The following is a 20071-nucleotide window of genomic DNA, read 5'->3' as shown; positions in this document are numbered from 1 at the left end:
CCGATCCTCCTCTATGGTAGGCTCCCGTCGAGTGACGCTTCTTCGCTGATGACAGTTCTTATATAACTGAGGGCGGGGCCACCCGGTGACAAACCTGGGTGACCCTGCCTCCTCTGATGCCACGGGGACTTCCCTATGGCTTCCCCGTAGCATCAGAGGGGGGCGGGGTCACCCGTTTATGTCACTAGGTGGCCCCGCCCCCTCTGACACCATGGGGACCTTCCTATGGCTTCCCCGTGGTGTCAGAGGAGAGCGGGGTCACCCAGGTAAGTCACCGGGTGGCCTTGCCTTCAGTTATATAAGAACTGTCAAAGGCGATGAAGAGTCACATGGGGGAGCCTCCCAATTTTTAGGTCCATCGCGGCATGAAGAAGACGATGAATGGACATCGTGGGACATTTTTATTTTTTTATTTTTTAATAAAGAACTTGTCCCCAAGCTGTGTCTTGTCGTTTTTAACACTTTGACACTTTTTTGTGAAATGGTAGGGGTACATTTGTACCCCGTTACCATTTCACACAGGGGGGAGGCTGGGATCTGGGGGTCCCCTTGTTAAAGGGGGCTTCCAGATTCCGATAAGTCCCCCACCGGCAGATCCACACAACCGACGATCAAGGGTTGTGGGGATGAGGCCCTTCTCCCCATCAACGTGAGGACAAGATGCTCATGTTGATTTTTTGCCTGTTCACCCTGAATACCCAATCAAAAAGACTGCATTGGATTGGCTGTGGGATGGGGGGGCAGCTAAACAACAACCAACGTCTTTGCTGAACCGCACAAAAAGGTAGTCCTAAAAAAAAGTCTGTTGGGTCTCTGCAATGTCAACACAGGGTAATACACAATTATATGTAGCCTATTACAATGCAATTCACAGTAATGTAGCACAATATAGCTATGTACGGTACCTTGAAAAAGTATTCATACCCTCTAAAGTTTTCCACATTTTGTCATGTTATGACCAAAAACGTAAATGTGTTTTTATGGGATTTTATGATAGACCAACACAAAGTGGCACATAATTGTGAAGTGGAAGGAAAATGATAAATGGTTTTCTAAATGTCTTACAAATAAATATGTGAAAAGTGTGGTGTGCATTTGTATTCAGCCCCCCTGAGTCAATGCTTTGTAGAACCACCTTACGCTGCAATTACAGCAGTCTTTTTGGGTATGTCTCTAAAAGCTTTGCACATTTAGTGAGTGAATTTTTTGCCCATTTGTCTTTGCAAAATAGCTCAAGCTCTTTCAAGTCTTGCTACAGATTCTCTCCCCACGCCATTTTTTTTTCACATTTTTTTTATTATGCTGTCAGTGGGAAAGCCCATTGACAGCTAAAGACTCAAGACTTAAGGAGTGGGCCAGTGTAGCGTCATATATAGCAACCCATCACATTTGGCCACCCGCTGGACTGCGCATGCGCGCCACCGCCATATGCGTTCCAAAAATGTGGCGATCTGCACTTGCACAGAATTTTGTGGCCACACACCTGAGTCCAGGTTCAAGCCCCACCATCCACGTGGACATAGAGTTAGATTATAATTATGCCGAGGGAAGCCCTGTGGCAAAGTGGTCTTACAACAGTGTTATGGTGTCGTCGCGCATGGGCACTCCAGTGGGTAGCAAAATGTGATGGGTAGCCAAATGTGACGTGACACCGGAAAACTCACTCCTTAACAACCAGCTATTTACTCTGCCCTGATTGTGTGAAACTTTGTTCAATCAGCGCTTAGAATGCACTGTGTGGTGCACAGTGCATTGTGGGGCGCTCAGTGGGCTAACATCCCACCGAACGCCCTGTAAATTCGGGTGTTCGCTGAATGTGCAAACAGGCGATGTTCAGGTCGAACTTTTGCTTGGCTTGAACTGTTAGTCCAACTGTAATGCCCCGTACACACGGTCAGACTATCCGACGGTAAATGTGCGATCCGGGATTGTTTTCGGAAATTCCGACCGTGTGTGGGCTCCATCGGACTTTTACCATCGGAATTTCTGACACACAAAGTTTGAGAGCAGGCTATAAAATTTTCCGACAACAAAATCCGATCACGTCAATTTCGACCGTGTGTGGCCAATTCCGACGTACAATGTGCCACGCATGCTCAGCATAAATTTTGAGATGGAACTGCTCGGTCTGGTAAAATTAGCGTTTGGAATGGATATAGCACTTTCGTCACACTATGTTTTAAATTGTTTAATGCAGCGCACTCTCTTCTTTATAATGCTAGAAGAATGAAGTATGCTGCTCATATTCACACAGACTTCTCACAAACTTCTTTCTTTATTATTGTTTGTGATTTCATCAATATAATACTTTTATTTGTCACATCTACTAAAAAACTTTTTTTTTTTTATGTTTTTAGAAAAAACTTTTTTTTTTGTTTTTTTTAAATCCTGATCTCGTGTTTTTTATTTTTTTTTTTTTTTTCCTTGTCAAAAGAAGTTTATTGAGTATACAATGTTATAAAGATACATAAAGTAAGTTTACAAGGATCTATAAAGTAAGCTCATTGTTTTACAGTAGGGTTTATATAGGTAAATATCATGAAATTTCAAATATTAAACATTGGGTTCACGTAAACCTAAATTAAAGATATATATAATTTCCTTAGTTACTTTTGTAGGTATTTAAATGATTTATACCTACTATACATATTGTTTACAAGTAGCGTGTATATAGGTCAAATAAATTCTGATAATGAGCTTTAATCGTAAGGTGGAGAAAAGGAAAGAGAAAGAAGAAAAAGGGTTGAAAGGTAGAGGTATGGTCCACAAGGTTGTCCCGCTCGTCAGTTTATTATTCTTTTTAGTTCTCTTTGAAGCCTTAGAATGGGTGTCTCTGTAAGTCATTTAATCTGTTACCATGGCAACAGGACAGAGTCATTGAAATTTGACAGGAACTGTTGTTTTATCCAAGGATGCCAAAGTTTTTCAAATTTTGGAATTTGATTTTGATCGATGGCTACCATCTTAGCATGGGACATTGTATTATTCATTCTGTGAATTGTTTCTGCTAGTACCAATGTAGGAGATTTCCATGCCTTGGCCACTGTTTGTTTTGCAGCCGTTATTAGTTGGATCATAAGTTTGAATTGAGAGAGTGTTAACCATTCCGGTTTTAGATTAAGTAAAGTTAAATATGGATCTGGTTGTATTATTTATTTTATTTTTTTAAATATTTTAGATGCAATCACGAAGACTTCCTTCCAGAAGGTTTGGATTACTGGGCATGTCCACCATATGTGTAAATATGTGCCTATTTCTGGGCATCCTCGAAAACAAAGAGCTGAGGTATTAGGTGAATGTTTTGCCACTCTAGTGGGTACAAGGTACCAGCGAGTTAGGACTTTATAATTTGTCTCCAGTGCTAAGATGTTGGGTGAAGATGACTTAGATGTGAGCCATATGTTAGACCAGTCCGTGTCTTCTAAAGTTCGTCCCAGGTCCTCCTCCCACCTCTGAACGTAAGAGGGTCTATTAAGATTTGTTACTCCATATGATTGATTATAAAGTGATGAAATTGTACCTTTAGCAAATGGATCTTTTGTACAGATTGATTCAAAAATGGATAATTGGGATAATGGTGTATCCCCCTTTAGGAATGGTGTATAGAAATTTTTGATTTGGAGATATCTAAATATCTCAGAGTTTGGTAGATCATATTTTTCTCTAAGTGATGGGAATGAAAGGAATGATTTAGATGCTATGAAGTCATTTAGTGTCTGAATGCCTGATGTTGTCCAAGCTTTAAAAGAATTTGGGTAGATCCATGCCGGATAAAAAGCCGGATTTCTGATAAAAGAAAGGAGAGGATTGTGTGGAGATTGTAACTGATATTTGGTTTTTAGTTTATCCCAGAGAGATAAGAAGTGTTTAGTTATGGGATTATGAATTTTAAAGCGGTCTTTAGGATCAAGCCATAATAAATTTGATATTAATAGAGGGTCATTTTCTGAAGCCTCTATAAATACCCATAATAGGATTTCCTGTTTTGCATGGTATTTGGACAGACTGGCCAAATGTGCTGCTCTGTAGTAGTTAGTAAAATTAGGGTATCCCAGGCCTCCTTTATTTTTGGGAAGATGTAGTGTGTGTATAGGTATACGTGGTTTAGAAGAGCCCCATATAAATGAAGTTGCTCTTTTTTTTACTATTCTCAAAAAATAGGAAGGAATTGGAATAGGGAGGACTCTGAATAGATAAAGCAATTTGGGTAGAATAGTCATTTTGATTGCATTAATCTTCCCTATCCAGGATAAAGGCAGTTGCGACCATTGTTTTATTAGATTTGTGATCTGTCTTAATACAGGAGGATAATTGGTTGAGAATAAGTCAGAATGAGATGCTGTTAAATGAATTCCAAGATATGGGATTGATTTTTCTGCCCATGTGAATGGGAGTGCAGCCCTAGCCGGGATCAATTCCATGTTTTTGAGTGAAATATTAAGCACTAGGCATTTCTTAGGATTAATCATAAGGCCGGATAGGGCTGCAAATCCATCAAGAGCTGGTATTAAGTTAGGACCAGAGACCTGTGGTGATGATAGAAAAAGTAATATATCATCTGCAAATATACATAATTTGTGTGTAATACCTCCTACTTCAATGCCAGTTATAGTTTGGTTTGTTCTGATGTATTGGGCCATGGGTTCGAGTATAAGGGCAAATAATAAGGGAGATAATGGGCAACCCTGTCGGGTACCTCTTTCGATATTAAAGGCTTCAGATTTGTATCCAGCATATTTTATATAGGCTTTGGGTTTATTATATAATGCTTTGATCCATGTTAAAAAGTGGGGTCCAAAACCCCATTTTTGTAATGAATATTGCATATATTGCCAGGATACTGTGTCAAATGCCCTCTTAATATCGAGAGATAGAAAACATAAAGGGATTTTCCGTTTTTTAGCAATATGTGCCAATAACACTGCCCTGCGTATATTATCGCCTGCCTGTCTATTTGGCATGAAGCCTACTTGATCTCTATGTATTAATTTTCCTATAATGCTATTGAGGCATTTTGCTATTATTTTTGCTAATAATTTAGTATCGAGGTTTAACAGAGAGATAGGCCGATAATTCACACAGGAACTATCATCAGAAAGGGGTTTTGGGATCATACAAACAATTGCCATTAGTGTTTCTTGCCGAAAAGAATGTCCATCTAGAAGTTTGTTAAAAGTTTCAGTGAGAATGGGAGAGAGTATTTCTGAGAATGTTTTATAGAATAAAGCCGAGTAGCCGTCTGGGCCTGGTCTTTTGTTAAGTTTTAGGTCTTTTATGGCGTTAGCAACTTCATCTATAGTTATAGGCTCATCCAAACTGCTTTTTTGATTCTGAGATAACTCAGCTAAGGTTATTTTTGAGAAGAAGGATTCAGCCTCTGTAGGATTAAATTCAGATGTGAGTGAAATTTATGGACTATTTTAACTGGATTACAAGTGTAAACATTTTTTGATAATTTCAAACGTATTGGTTTGAAAAATTTGTTAGTTGAATTTAATGCCCGAGCCAAATATGTACCTGGTTTGTTTGTATTCATGTAGAAATTGTGTTTGGAGCGTTTGAGGGATTTATCAACTGACTCAGTGAGAAATAGATCGTATTCCAATCTAGATTTTTCCAGATGAGATTTTGTACTCTGAGATGGATTATCTTGAAATGATATGTAGGCTGCATTAAAATTGAGTTCTAGTTTTTTTGCTAGATTTTTGCGTTCCCGTTTAAATAGTGCCATTTGTCTTTGTATTGTACCACGCAAGACAGGCTTATGAGCTTCCCACAGTGTTATTGGGGAGATGTCTGTTGTATTATTAATTGATATGTATTCCTTTAAAGCTTGTTCAATGGCCATCTGATGTAGTGGGTGTTTGAGCATTATGTCCGGTAAGTACCACGTTGGGTCATGCGCTTTTGGTATGGCTGAGGCTATAGTAGTGTATACTGCATTATGGTCAGACCACGGAATCGGAATTATATCTGATGCAATAATTTCTGGTATCATTCCTATTGTTAGAAAAATATGATCTATTCTGGTGAAGGTTTGATGAGGGTGCGAGAAATAAGTGAATTTCTTTTTCATTGGGTTACTTTCTCTCCACGAATCTACCAGATTGTATTTGGAATGAAGTTGAGAAAAAGGTAATCTAGAGGTTATTTTGGATGGTGTAAAAGGTGATTTATCTAGAAATGGGAGGAGGACCTGGTTCGAATCCCCACACATTATCACTGTTCCTATTTTGTGTGTATTAATCACTTGTAATATATGTGAGAGGAATGGTGTAGGTTGTTTGTTAGGAGCGTAGTAGGAAATCACTGTGATTGCTGTATCCATTATATAACCCATGAGTATCAGGTATCTACCTTCTGGGTCTTTAATTTCTGATGATAAGGTGAATGGTGTGGATCGGTGAAATGCAATTAGAGTTCCCCTTTGCTTGGTACAGGCAGAAGCCGTGTAAATTTGTTGATAAAAAGGAGAAATATATTTTGGAGTAGAATCTTTGTTGAAGTGTGTTTCTTGGAGGCATACTATGTGAGCCTTCTTGTTATGGAAAGTACGGAAGGCTTTGGTCCTTTTTTGAGGGACATTTATTCCCTGAACATTCAGGGAAAGTATATTCAGTGGTGCCATGGCAATAGATCAAATAGATTTGACTTACTTTTTGTTATGCAGAGCTGACTGCGCAGATCAACCTGTGTGGACTGAAGAGATGAATAGATAGAAAAGAAACCAGTGAATTCTGGAGTAAAGAGTAAACAAAAAACATATGAGATTAGACGATACATTGTATAAATTATTTTTTGCAAGTAATCACAATTTACCCGTGAAAGAGAATAAATATCTCTCTCAGGGGAATAAGTGCCTTCGTCACACTCCCACATAATATGGTTGGGAGAATGAGGAGGGCTAATGGGGGTACACAAGTCTTCCGCTTACAGGAGAGAAGTGCTATGTCAAAAGACATCAAAATGATGTTTCATTAATTGGAGTGCAGAATATAGTTTTTGTTGAAATTATTTATTCCAGGGTGGTTATATATGGTTAGTCTTGCCCTAGGCTAAATAATTCAGTTAGAAAGGTACTGTTAATAACTTTGGTATTGATGAAGATAGTTTGAATTATTTTGGGATTTTAACCCTTTTAGAGTAAACAATTACATATTTTATTCATATGTAACTGTTTAGATATGTTAACTCATAAAATTGAGGTTGTATTGCTTCAGATTAGAATAAACAAAAACATAATTCTAGGAACTAGTTAGGTAATAATATATTTGTTTTAAGAAAAGAAAGAAAAAGCTTCCATTACTTCTGGATTATTGAACATATTTGTCCTAAAAAGTAATAAATCTATTGTTATTACCTGATAATATATAACTGAACAAGAATTTCCTTATTTCACTTATATATTCTAAGGCTATATGAATCAGAAGTAATAAGAAATATAACTGGAATGTTACATGATCCCACACAGTGTGTGACTATCAGAATGCAGTTACATTCAGTTATAAATACAGGTTTTTTATAGAGAACCATCTCTTAGTATAATAAATGAAGAGATATCAGGAATTAGGATGTCAGTCCATTGAATCTTCTTGGTCCATGGATGATGTGGCATAACGGCCTCTTTTGTGAGAATGATGATTCCCATTTTGTTCTGAAATTTTCTGGGTGCTGCCTGAAGGTGAAGATGATGCCATTCTTCTGCATGTGGGGGTGTTGCTGCTTGTGGGTTCTGTCAGATTTAATTTTAAAAGGGTTTGTTGTAGTTCATCTGCTGATCTGCTTCTGTAAATTGTACCTTGGTAGTTAAATCTGACTGAAAAGGGGAAGCCCCATTGATACATAATGTTGTGGCGTTGCAGTTCCATTAGTTAGGGGTTTCATGGATCGTCTTTTAGTAATAGTAAGTTGGGATAGGTCAGCAAAAATTTGATAATTGTGTCCTTGAAAATTAAGTTCCTTTTTTTCTCTTGCAGCAATTAGTATTTGTTCTTTCGTTCTGTAATAATGAAATTTTGTGATGATATCACGTGGGGGTCCATCTTTCTTTTTGGCTGTGAGGGCTCTGTGTACTCTGTCCAGTTCTAAACGTTCAATAGGGATATCTGGCTTTAGTTCTTGTAATAGAGCAGTAATAGTAGATTGCAGGTCTGTCACAGTTTCAGGTATTCCCCTTATGCGCAAGTTTGAACGTCTGGCTCTATTTTCGTAATCTTCGAGCTTAGTTTGAAGTATTAAATTCTCTTTTTTTAATTGTTCCAATTCTGTTATATTTTCTTGGGTTGTAATTTCAATTTCATCCATTTTTATTTCTAAGGCTGCGGTGCGGTTTCCCAGCTTATTTCTTTGGTTAGGCTTTTTGTTATTTGGTCTGAGGTTTGTTTTAAAGCCTTATGAAGCATTTTTTCAAATTGTAATAATATTACTGGGGATGCTGAGGAGGCTTGTGGAGAAGTTTGTGAGAGGATTTGTTCTGTATCTGACTCAAATTGAGAGTCTTGCTGTGACATTTTCTGTCTGTGAGAGCGCCCTGATGCTGTATATTGTGAGGTGACTGGAGCTGCTTCAGCTGCAGTGAGTGCCTGTGAGCTCTTTGTGAGGTGATTTTTATTTCTGCCACGGTTTCCTCCCAGTACCATATTTCCTGCCCAAACTTTCACAGTTTGTTCCCTGGGGCAAAAAGGTTCAAATGGATACCTTTTGAGCATGCAGGCTCCGCTTTGTCCTTCTCTTCTCTCCTCAGCGGTGTGGAGCTCTAACAATGCATGTCTGCTCCGCTAGGCTCCACCTCCTGCCCCCCTTATTTATTTTTTTTAACTCCAGAATAGTTTTGGGTGTGTTTTTTGTGTCAAGTCACCACAACATCATTATTATCTTGTATTATTTAATCTTGAGGCGGTTGCTTGGTGTTGGTGTCTCTTGTTAATTTCACATTGTATTTTTGAAATGTACCTGCCTCCTCACAAACAAACTGTCCTTTTTGAAGGAAAACACACATAGGCGAGTATAATTAAACAAACCAAAAATTTATTAAGGGGTCATAACCAAAGAAAGAGGGAGGCAATGCTGGAGAAACAGTTGAAATTGGTGAAGCCTTTGGCCCCCAGGGCACACATCAATTATTTTACTGCAAAATTGGTGGCCTGAGGAGTCCATATATAAGGGAGTGCAATCTGGTCCAGAAGTCCAAGAGATCATGAACAGCAACAGATGACATATCTGTCCCCAGGCTGTGGTCATATAAGAGCCTGCATCTTTTGTCAGACCAGACTGAACCCAGGTCATCATTCCCTTGATTCCTTCCACGATTCCTTCCACGCTGTGTCTGTAGTGGTGGAGTTGTGGTAGGAGGAGGAGGAGGAGGATGCAACTCAGACAGGTGGGTATTGGGTGTGATTTCGCCCCTCACCCCCTTAGTTAATGTTTCATAAAGAATGTCCTCACACATGAGGCATTGACCCTCCTGCATGTCCTGCAGTTTTGTGGCAGCCATTCAGGCAAAGGCCTCTTCAAGAGTAGGGGTGGCTCTGAGGGATGCAGAAGCCTCCTGAATCAGCCTGAGTGCTGAATCCTCCACGTTACTCCCCTTCCTAGGGGAGTAAACAATTACAAACAATTACATATTTTATTCATATGTAACTGTTTAGATATGTTAACTCATAAAATTGAGGTTGTATTGCTTCAGATTAGAATAAACAAAAACATAATTCTAGGAACTAGTTAGGTAATAATATATTTGTTTTAAGAAAAGAAAGAAAAAGCTTCCATTACTTCTGGATTATTGAACATATTTGTCCTAAAAAGTAATAAATCTATTGTTATTACCTGATAATATATAACTGAACAAGAATTTCCTTATTTCACTTATATATTCTAAGGCTATATGAATCAGAAGTAATAAGAAATATAACTGGAATGTTACATGATCCCACACAGTGTGTGACTATCAGAATGCAGTTACATTCAGTTATAAATACAGGTTTTTTATAGAGAACCATCTCTTAGTATAATAAATGAAGAGATATCAGGAATTAGGATGTCAGTCCATTGAATCTTCTTGGTCCATGGATGATGTGGCATAACGGCCTCTTTTGTGAGAATGATGATTCCCATTTTGTTCTGAAATTTTCTGGGTGCTGCCTGAAGGTGAAGATGATGCCATTCTTCTGCGTGTGGGGGTGTTGCTGCTTGTGGGTTCTGTCAGATTTAATTTTAAAAGGGTTTGTTGTAGTTCATCTGCTGATCTGCTTCTGTTGTATTTTTGAAATGTACCTGCCTCCTCACAAACAAACTGTCCTTTTTGAAGGAAAACACACATAGGCGAGTATAATTAAACGAACCAAAAATTTATTAAGGGGTCATAACCAAAGAAAGAGGGAGGCAATGCTGGAGAAACAGTTGAAATTGGTGAAGCCTTTGGCCCCCAGGGCACACATCAATTATTTTACTGCAAAATTGGTGGCCTGAGGAGTCCATATATAAGGGAGTGCAATCTGGTCCAGAAGTCCAAGAGATCATGAACAGCAACAGATGACATATCTGTCCCCAGGCTGTGGTCATATAAGAGCCTGCATCTTTTGTCAGACCAGACTGAACCCAGGTCATCATTCCCTTGATTCCTTCCACGATTCCTTCCACGCTGTGTCTGTAGTGGTGGAGTTGTGGTAGGAGGAGGAGGAGGAGGATGCAACTCAGACAGGTGGGTATTGGGTGTGATTTCGCCCCTCACCCCCTTAGTTAATGTTTCATAAAGAATGTCCTCACACATGAGGCATTGACCCTCCTGCATGTCCTGCAGTTTTGTGGCAGCCATTCAGGCAAAGGCCTCTTCAAGAGTAGGGGTGGCTCTGAGGGATGCAGAAGCCTCCTGAATCAGCCTGAGTGCTGAATCCTCCACGTTACTCCCCTTCCTAGGTCTTTTGTTTGGAAGGCAGAGGGGAGGGACCTGCGATTCTGTGAGGCTCCTACTGGGCCTGGCCTTCTCCTGGCTGCCACTTACCCCCTCCTCTTCCTGGCTGCCACATTCCACAGCCTCCTCCTGTGTGCCACATTCCACAGCCTCTTCCTGGCTGAGGTCTTCCTGTGTATGAAAAAGGGACATTGTTTTAGTTTTTTCTTCATTAATCACACACAATTTTCACCTCATGACTGTTGCAAATTGAATGTTAACAAATATAAAAGATTATCATTCTGACCCCAGCATTTTTCATTCTTGTCCCAATTATTTTTGCCCACTACTGTCTATTGATATGTAAAACACTTTATTAAATCAGCAATTAGTGATCAATAATAACATCTAGTAAACATCATTTATTTATTGACCAGAAATATGTTGAACAATGCTATACCTGGCTCAAGCTGGGCTCCTCCACTTCTTCCTGGCTGGAAGTCCCAATAAGTAAGTGCTCCTCAGGCCACCAATTTTGGCTTTTAAATAGGGGATTGATCCGGTGGGGACCACCGGCTTCACCAACTCCAGCAGTTTCTCCAGCGCTGCCTGCCTCTTTTGTTTTGTTTTGTTTGACCTTAGACAGGGCAGCTCCCTGTATTTATCTATGAACAGGAGGAGGAAGTTGTGGTCATTGAAGCCATCCAGAAACGTCACGATCCTGGAGGAGACGATTTAAGGCCTCAAATATGTCCTTTGTTGAGATGGTGGAGATGGTCGACATACTGAAGAGGGCCGACTATGACGGGAAGTATGGACCTTACCCCAACCCCATTGTCAGAAAGGCCAAGATCATGGTGAAAGTTGTGAAGAGTCTGCACCTGAATTTAGGGGTACGGCGATCCAAGGATCAACTGAGGAAGCGGTGGTCGGACCTCAAATTAAGGGAGCATGATCAGTATAGAAGGGTCAGGAGAGTGCTGCAAAAAAGTAAGTAGTTGTCCTGTGTTCCTATTCTTTATTTGTATTACATTCATGCTGCTCCATGTGCTTTTCTTTACTATTGTACAGTTTAAAATGGCAACTTTCATGCTCATGGACACATTATTCGTTCGTAGGAAACATTGCTCGTTCGGCCAATAAAACACCATGTTTAGTCCAGATGCAGTTCAATACATTTTTTCTGGCCTACTTCTCTTAAAATAATTTTGCTGTCTATAGATGGGTTTGTAACTAGAATGAAATGCAAACTAGATTCTATGTAAGGAGAGTACACTCAGCAGCTGTTTACACATCTGGACGCTGGAGCACTAGTGTGGGACACCAGAACACCCTTTTTATTAGGGGGCCCACACAGGTGCTCCAGTGTATACTATAGGGGTGACTCCATCTGTGAAGCTTGCACAAAACAGGTAAGTATTCAAGCTTGACAAAGGAAAAAAATATTTCTTCATCTTGCAACTGCCAAAACAGACAATTGTACCCCACTTCCAAGCAATGTTTCATATTCCTATTTCTACCATCAAATATCTGTGTGCTAAGTATACCTATTTTTTTTTACATAGGGGAGAAAAGACTCGGAGGACACCACTCATCAGAGGAGACAACAGACCCCCCACCTCATGAAGAAGTGGAAATCTCACAAACACAACAGGAGGAGGTGGGAGACGTGGTGGAAATTGTCACCACAACAGGTGATTGTCTGTGACCACAGGCTCAGGTAATAGATAGATGCCGGCATATTTATAATACATGGTGTTTTTGTATTTTCTATATTTTTAGGTGATCGTGATGTTGTGGATGAAGGTCATTTCACCAGTGAAAGTGCCCAGATCCTGATTGGGGAGATCATGGGGTGTAATAGGGACTTGGAAAACATCAAGATAAACCTCAATGATGTTCAAAACAAAATGAAGAACATCATTGATGTTTTAGGGAGAGTTTAAAACCCCTCGAAATCCCTAACTTATTTCTTCTTTGTTTTTTTGTTTTTCTGACAATTTTTACAATTTTTTTTACATATTCTAGAAAAGCCAAATTTTGAAGATGCACACAGTGTGTCAACATGTGCTATCTGCCATCACGGGAGATCAATGTACGCATTTTGGGGGCACAACCCCTTCCTCAATAATAAAGTAGCTGAGAGGAAGGGGTTGCACCCACAAAACACGTCGCTTGATCCCCCATGATGGCAGCTAGCACATGTTGACATTCGGCAATTGGTGTGCATCTTCAAAATTTGGCTTTTCCAGGGGTGACTTCACCCCATCTGCTGAACGCAATATCAAACACAGTTTATAAATACTCATGTCTGTTATTGCCTTCAATTTCTACAAAAGTTGAACTTTGTAAGTTCCAGAGTTGTGTATTTCTTGTTGGTTTGAAACATGCCTGTTTTACCTTAAAAGGAAATTTCTACTTTTAATGTCACCTAAAAAATTGTTATACAACAAACATGTTGGTTTGTTTTAAAAACCTTTTATAAATGCACATGTGATTGTGCTTTGATTAAAAAAGATTGAGAATCAACAAAGTGTGGCTTCTTCTTTCAATGCTCAAAAGCATTTTTTGGTTGTAAAGTTGGTGTTTTCAGTGACAATGGGGGTTATTTACTAAAGGCAAATCCACTTTGCACTACAAGTGCAGTTTCTGTGCAGTCTTAAGTGCACTTGTAGTGCAAAGTGTCTTTGCCTTTAGTAAATAACACCCAACAGTGCTTTGTAATTTTACACAATCATGCCATTTTCAGGACTCCCCAAATTTCAGTCAGGGTCAGCTAAAAGAAAGACAAGCAGTAAATCTAATCAAATATTTGTTCAGTTTAAAATATTTTTTTATTTAAAAAATGTCTCAGACATTGTCTGGCATATTGATGGCCCCCTGCAAAGTATTACATGTATCTTAGACGGACCTCGCGGGCACTCTGGGGGGGCAAGCCAGGACGGCCAACTTCAAGCGCCATCAGGGTTGGTTCATTTAGATGAATTTCTGGCTTCAGGCCCAACTGGGCCAGCATAGTTCACAGAATTTCTCCTTAAAAAGTTGTGGAGAACACAGAAAGCCAGGATGATGTGATTGAGTTTATATTCCACCATGTGTATCGGTGTAAGAAATAGGCGGAACCGGCTGGCCATTATTCCAAACGTGTTCTCCAACACTCTTCTGGCTCTGGCCAGCTGGTAATTAAAAACCCTCTGGTCCGGGGTGAGGGTCCTCATAGGGAATGGCCACATAAGATGGTCCCCCAGCGCAAATGCTTCATCCGCAACGAAGACGAATGGGGGTCCTTCCGCATTGTCTTCTGGAGGTGACAAGTCCAAGCTGCCATTCTGGAGATGCCTGTAAAACTCCATGTGGGTGATGACTCCACCATCTGACATCCGGCCATTCTTCCCCACGTCCACATACAGGAACTCGTAAGTAGCTGACACCACCGCCAACATCACAATACTATTGAACCCCTTGTAGTTGTAATAGTATGACCCCGAGTTGGGTGGTGGGACGATGTGGACATGTTTCCCATCAACTGCCCCTCTGCAGTTAGGAAAGTCCCACTACTGGGCAAAGTGGGAGGCCACAGTCTGCCATTCCTGTGGATTGGAAGGAAACTGTGGAGTCAAACAAGAAAAATAAATTAATCATTTTGCACATAAACATGGAAAGCATATTAGACACAAACATTCTTGGCCAACATCAGTATAACACTTATTTTAGGGAGTATTTAAAGACAAAGATATAAGGTCCACCTATCAGATTCCCCCCCTCTCATGGGCCATTTCATAAGTTTTATGGGAGGGGAGGGAGATGTTTTGGAAAGGTAACCCTCTCCACTTCATTGAGAGATGAATGCCTAAATAATGTGTATTACTTTGGCCAGCCCCTCCTTACTTACACTATTGGCAGCCCACTGGACAGGTAAGAAGTGTCATAATACAAAGAGATAAATACACACTGTACACATTTTAGCACATTTTTACATTCTGCTATTACCTATCAAGATAATAATAGGATACACAAATTTTGAACAGTACCATTTGAAAGTATTCAGGCAGGCCCTTGCACTACAAGCTTTGGGGAATTCATCCATAAATATGACCACAAAAGAGGTGGGTATAGTGTGTATGGGTTTGGCAAAGTCAGCAGAAAGAGAATTGAGGATAGATAGAGGATTGGTATCAGCTGAGTTAGCAGTTGAGGGGAAGGAGGGTTCTAAATGATTTTGGGACCCAAAAAAATCCTCTGGCACCCTGCCAGAATTTCAAGCACAAATCACATTTTTACACATTTTAGGGGGCGTTTAGGGTAAAGCACTACTATGGAGATGACAAAATACATTGTTCATTGAGTAGACAAGGTGGATATAGGGCCAGGAGAGCATGCTGGGGAGGTAAGTGAAGGCAAATATGTATGAAGGAGAAAAAAAAATTCCAAAAAAATCCAGCATGCATGAGGACAAAGGGGACATTCACAGCATATTACAATCATGGTAATTAGGGAATGAGGAAAGAAATACAATATATTAACAAACATTAAATACAATAACATGTGATGTTAAAGGATAAAAATTTTACCTTCATATACTCCTTCTGCAGGTCCTGAATGATGGCAGAACAGGTCTTCGGGATAATGATCCCCAGAGCCTGGGGGAAGATGCCTGTCGAGAACTTAAGGTCCTGCAGGCTTCTTCCCGTCGCCAAGTACCGCAGGGTGACGACTAGCCTCTGCTCTGTAGTGATGGCTTGCCTCATGCAGGTATCCTGCCTGCTAATATAAGGTGTCAGCAAAGCCAACAAATGGTGAAATACGAGGTCCGTCATCCGGAGAAAGTTCCTGAAATCATCAGGATTATTCTCACGGATCTCACAGAGCAAAGGCATGTGACAGAACTGATCACGCTGGAGCAACCAATTCTTGGTCCATGAACTCCTCCTTGTCCTGTTCATGGACTGGGCTTGTGTCAAAGTAAGAACCCCAACACCAAGCCCCCACACAGCACAAACTCTACGATGAGTACGTACACGGCTAGAAAACGGTCGGCTGGTCAGAACGAAGTAACAGAACGCACTGAAGAACAGCAAGACCTGTGAAGAGCGACCTGAAAATCAGTAATGAACGGACAAGAACACAAAGATAAATCAATGGTACTCGCTGCACGCACTGAAGACCAGATACAAACCCACAAGCACAAACTGAACAGTAGAAATACGATCTGAAAACCACGAGTCTGAAAAAGCGCGAATCATCTCTCACCAAACTTTTACTAACACGAGATTAGCAAAAGGAGCCCAAAGGATACCGCGCTTGGTACTGAACTGCCCTTTTATAGTCTCGTCGTACGTGGTGTACATCACCACGTTCTTGGTGCACAGAAATTCCAACAACTTTGTGCGACCGTGTGTATGCAAGACAAGTTTGAGCCAACATCCGTTGGAAAAAATCCATGGATTTTGTTGTCAGAATGTCCGATCAATGTCTGACCATGTGTACAGGGCATAATTGTCAGTCTGGGGAAGTAGAGTATGAGATGGATTAGCAGATTTAGATATACTAAACAAATTGAAGCCAAACACTAGCTAACACAGCAGTTACAGCAACAGTTTTGTTCCTTTTTTTGGATAAAGGTTTTACATAAATATAAATAAATGTTGATCATTGTAAGCACCCCTGTCAGTGATAAGTGGTTTGTCTCATTCCTCTAACTGCTACACCTTAAGGACAGCTTGTTTTGTTGAAAAGTACTGGCTGACTTACTGATCAGATCACCAGGTAAAGATAAAAGAAAGAAACCCTAAAAAAGAACACAAATACAGAAACCACATCTAAGAATTAGTAAGCTGCAATCTAATAAATGTTTGCTTGTGGGTGTAATTCTGCTTGAGAGTGAAGGTACACACATCTCCAGTGATATTTGTAAATTTAAATATAGTAAATGAGACTTTTAAGGTACCAAAACATTGTTTCAATTTATACTGTTTATGAAATGAATAATAATAAGTGATGAACAACAGCCGCTGACCCCAAAACAAAGATCTGCACTGATGAAGTCTCCCACCATCTCACAGCTCTGCTGCCTTCAGCTGCTAAATAAATGAAGGAGCAGGGCCACCTAGTGACATCATGGGGTGACCCCGTCCCATGTGACATAATCAGACAGGGCATTCTAGGTCGATGATGTCATTGGGTGGCCCTACCCCTTAGTTTATTTATCGGTGGGAGGTGGAGGAGCTGTCAGAGGACGGGATCCTTCATTGGGTGTGGACTTTTCTTTCTGGGTCAACAGCCAATGTTTATTGTGATTGATGATGGATTTACATCAAGGGACATTGTTTTTGTGCGTGAGTTTTAATGTACTTTTTGACACTTTTTTGGTGAATGAGAAGGGGTGCAATGTGGTTTAAAAGGGTTGTGGGGAAGAGGACCTTGTCCCCATGAACAAGGGACAAGTTGCTTTGGGTAGGGGGGCAGAGCATCCCCCCATGTTGAGGGCATGTGGCCTGTTGTGGTTCAGAAGGGGGGTGCCTGCTCGTTCCCCCCTTTCCTGCCAGGCTGCATGCTTGGATAAGGGTCTGATATGAATTTTGGCAGGGACCCCACATGGTTTTTAAAAAAAATTTGCCGTTATGTTCCCCTTAAAATCCATACCATACCCGAAGGGGCTGATATGGATTGGGGGATACCCCTATGCTGTTTTTTTAATAATTTTTTATTGCCATCAATTTTTTTTTTACATTCAGCTGTCAGTGGGGAGCCCAGCTGACAGCTGATGACTCATCCTTTGTTAAGCTTTTCACTGGTTGCTAAGGATGCCCGCAGCCTCCACTTATAACAAAATAAATAGCTGAGCACCAGTGCTTAACAGAGTTTAGGAGCTGTAAGTGTTTTTTCTACCAAAACACCACTAAACTCTCCTTCCACTAAACACCGTATGAACACATGGAACAACATGCAGAGAAGTTTAAAGGCAGTTAAAAAAAGTCTGACACCCCCAACACTAGTGTCAAAACCGTCCAGTGTGCTTGAAGCCTAATAAGGAAGTACTTACCAGGATAATATGTTTCAACTCATGCAGAAACATGACATATCACCAGATCACTATAGTCATATTAATCAGAAGAAAGTATACAGTATATAAATAGTAACAAAAGGTTTTAGTGACTACCGATGAAATATATAGTATATCTCACATATCTCTGATTAAGGTTAAGTGTTTTATGTTATGTTATTTGTATTTTGATTCTAATCAGCCACATCAAGAATGGCATACTTTGATACACATCCTTCTTTCGCTGTGAATGTTACAATGTTTTCATCGTTTCATGTAAACAAATAGGGTTAATTGATATTTCTATGAGAAGACAGAAACTGAGTCACAACTCGTATTTATACCTGTCTCAGCCAGGGGGCGCTAGTCCTGAAGAAGCAGGAGTTTCCCCGTGTAACTAGTTGACGTCACTCCCCCTCTATGTGAACGTCTGTCACTCTGAGCACCGTGCATCAGCGTTCAGGATCCACGGCACGGCTGTTTTTTGGCACACGTTGCGGGACACGGATTTTTGGGTAAGTATACTCAACAGGTATTCTTTTTTATCAATAGTTTTTTATTGTTTTATATTAATGATAAGAGTAACAGACATTGTGTACAATGTACATCATTTAAACATCAATGTATGTACTTAAATACAGAAATATATGTTAACGGAAGTGCTAGCAGAAAAATCTACACAACAAACTCATGCAATAGATATAAGCTATTGAGTATCAGTAGTAGGAATGAGCCGAACACCCCCTGGTTCGGTTCGCACCAGAACCTGCAAACGAACTGAAAATTTGCACAAACGTTACAACCCCATTGAAGTCTATGGGACTCGAACTTTTGAAATCAAAAGTGTTCATTTTAAAGGCTAATTTGCATGGTATTGTCCTAAAAAGGGTTTGGGGACCCGGGTCCAGTCCCAGGGGACATGTATCATTGCAAAAAAAAGTTTTAAAAATAGCCGTTTTTTCAGGAGCAGTGATTTTAATGATGCTTAAAGTGAAAAAAAGTAAAATATTCCTTTAAATATCGTACCTGGGGGGTGTCTATAATATGTTTGTAAAGTGGCACTTGTTTCCGTGCTTAGAACAGTCCCTGCACAAAATGAAATTTTTAAAGTAATAAAAGTCATTTAAAACTGCTTACGGCTTTAATGTAATGTCCGGTCCCGGTAATATGGATGAAAGTCAGTGAGACAAACGGCATGGGTACCCCCCCAGTCCATTACCAGGCCCTTGGGGTCTTGTATGGATATTAAGGGGAACCCTGCACCCAAATTAAAAAAAGGAAAGGCATGGGGCCCCAGGCCCTCTGAACAGCAGTATACAGGCGGTGCAAACAAGACAGGTACTGTAGGTTTGTTGTTAAGTAGAATTGTTTGCAATTTTGAACTGGTACATCTTTAAAGTGTAGCTCCAGCCAAAAAATCTATTTTTAAGCTTTTTGGAAACCATAGGGAAGGGTTATCACCCCTGTGACATTTGTTTTGCTGTCTGTGCTCCTCTTCAGAAGATTTCACCTCACTTTCTGTCACAATGACAAATGTTTTTAGAAAATTTGGGGTTTTTAGTGAAGCAAGGATTGGTGATAAAGCATCAGTGGAAATGAGAAACGTTTTTCCCATATTAACTCTTACAGGAGAGAATTTCTCTTCCTAGGGGTAGATTTCATCTCACTTCCTGTTGTCTCCTTCCGTTTGCAAGTAGGAGTCGTTTGTAAGTTGGATATTTGAAAGTAGGGGCCTGCCCTATATACTCTGCAGAAATTGGGACCTTAGGTGTTGGTGTTGCCACAACACTGTAAGCACTCACAGGGCCCTGTTGTGAAATATTAGATCAAGAATTGTAATTACATGGCCCTGTTGAACAGGGGCATAAAAATTGGGCCTTTGGTGATGGTGGTGGTTCTGGTGCCACAACACTGTAAGTCCTCACAGTTACTCTTGGCGGGCGCTGGTACAGGCCCTGCTGTGAAATATTAGATCAAGAATTGTAATTACATGTCCCTGTCGAACAGGGACAAAAAATTGGGCCTTAGGCACTGGTGCTGGTGCCACAACACTGCAACCCCTCACAGATACTCTAGTTGGAGCACAGGAACGAGCCCTGCTGCAAAGAATTGCATCAAAAATTGTATTTACACACCCCTGT

This window comes from Aquarana catesbeiana, linkage group LG09 (genome assembly GCF_042186555.1).
Source record: "Aquarana catesbeiana isolate 2022-GZ linkage group LG09, ASM4218655v1, whole genome shotgun sequence".
Taxonomy (NCBI): Eukaryota; Metazoa; Chordata; class Amphibia; order Anura; family Ranidae; genus Aquarana; species Aquarana catesbeiana.
The sequence above is the reverse complement of the archived record's forward strand: the minus strand, read 5'-3'. Positions refer to the sequence as shown.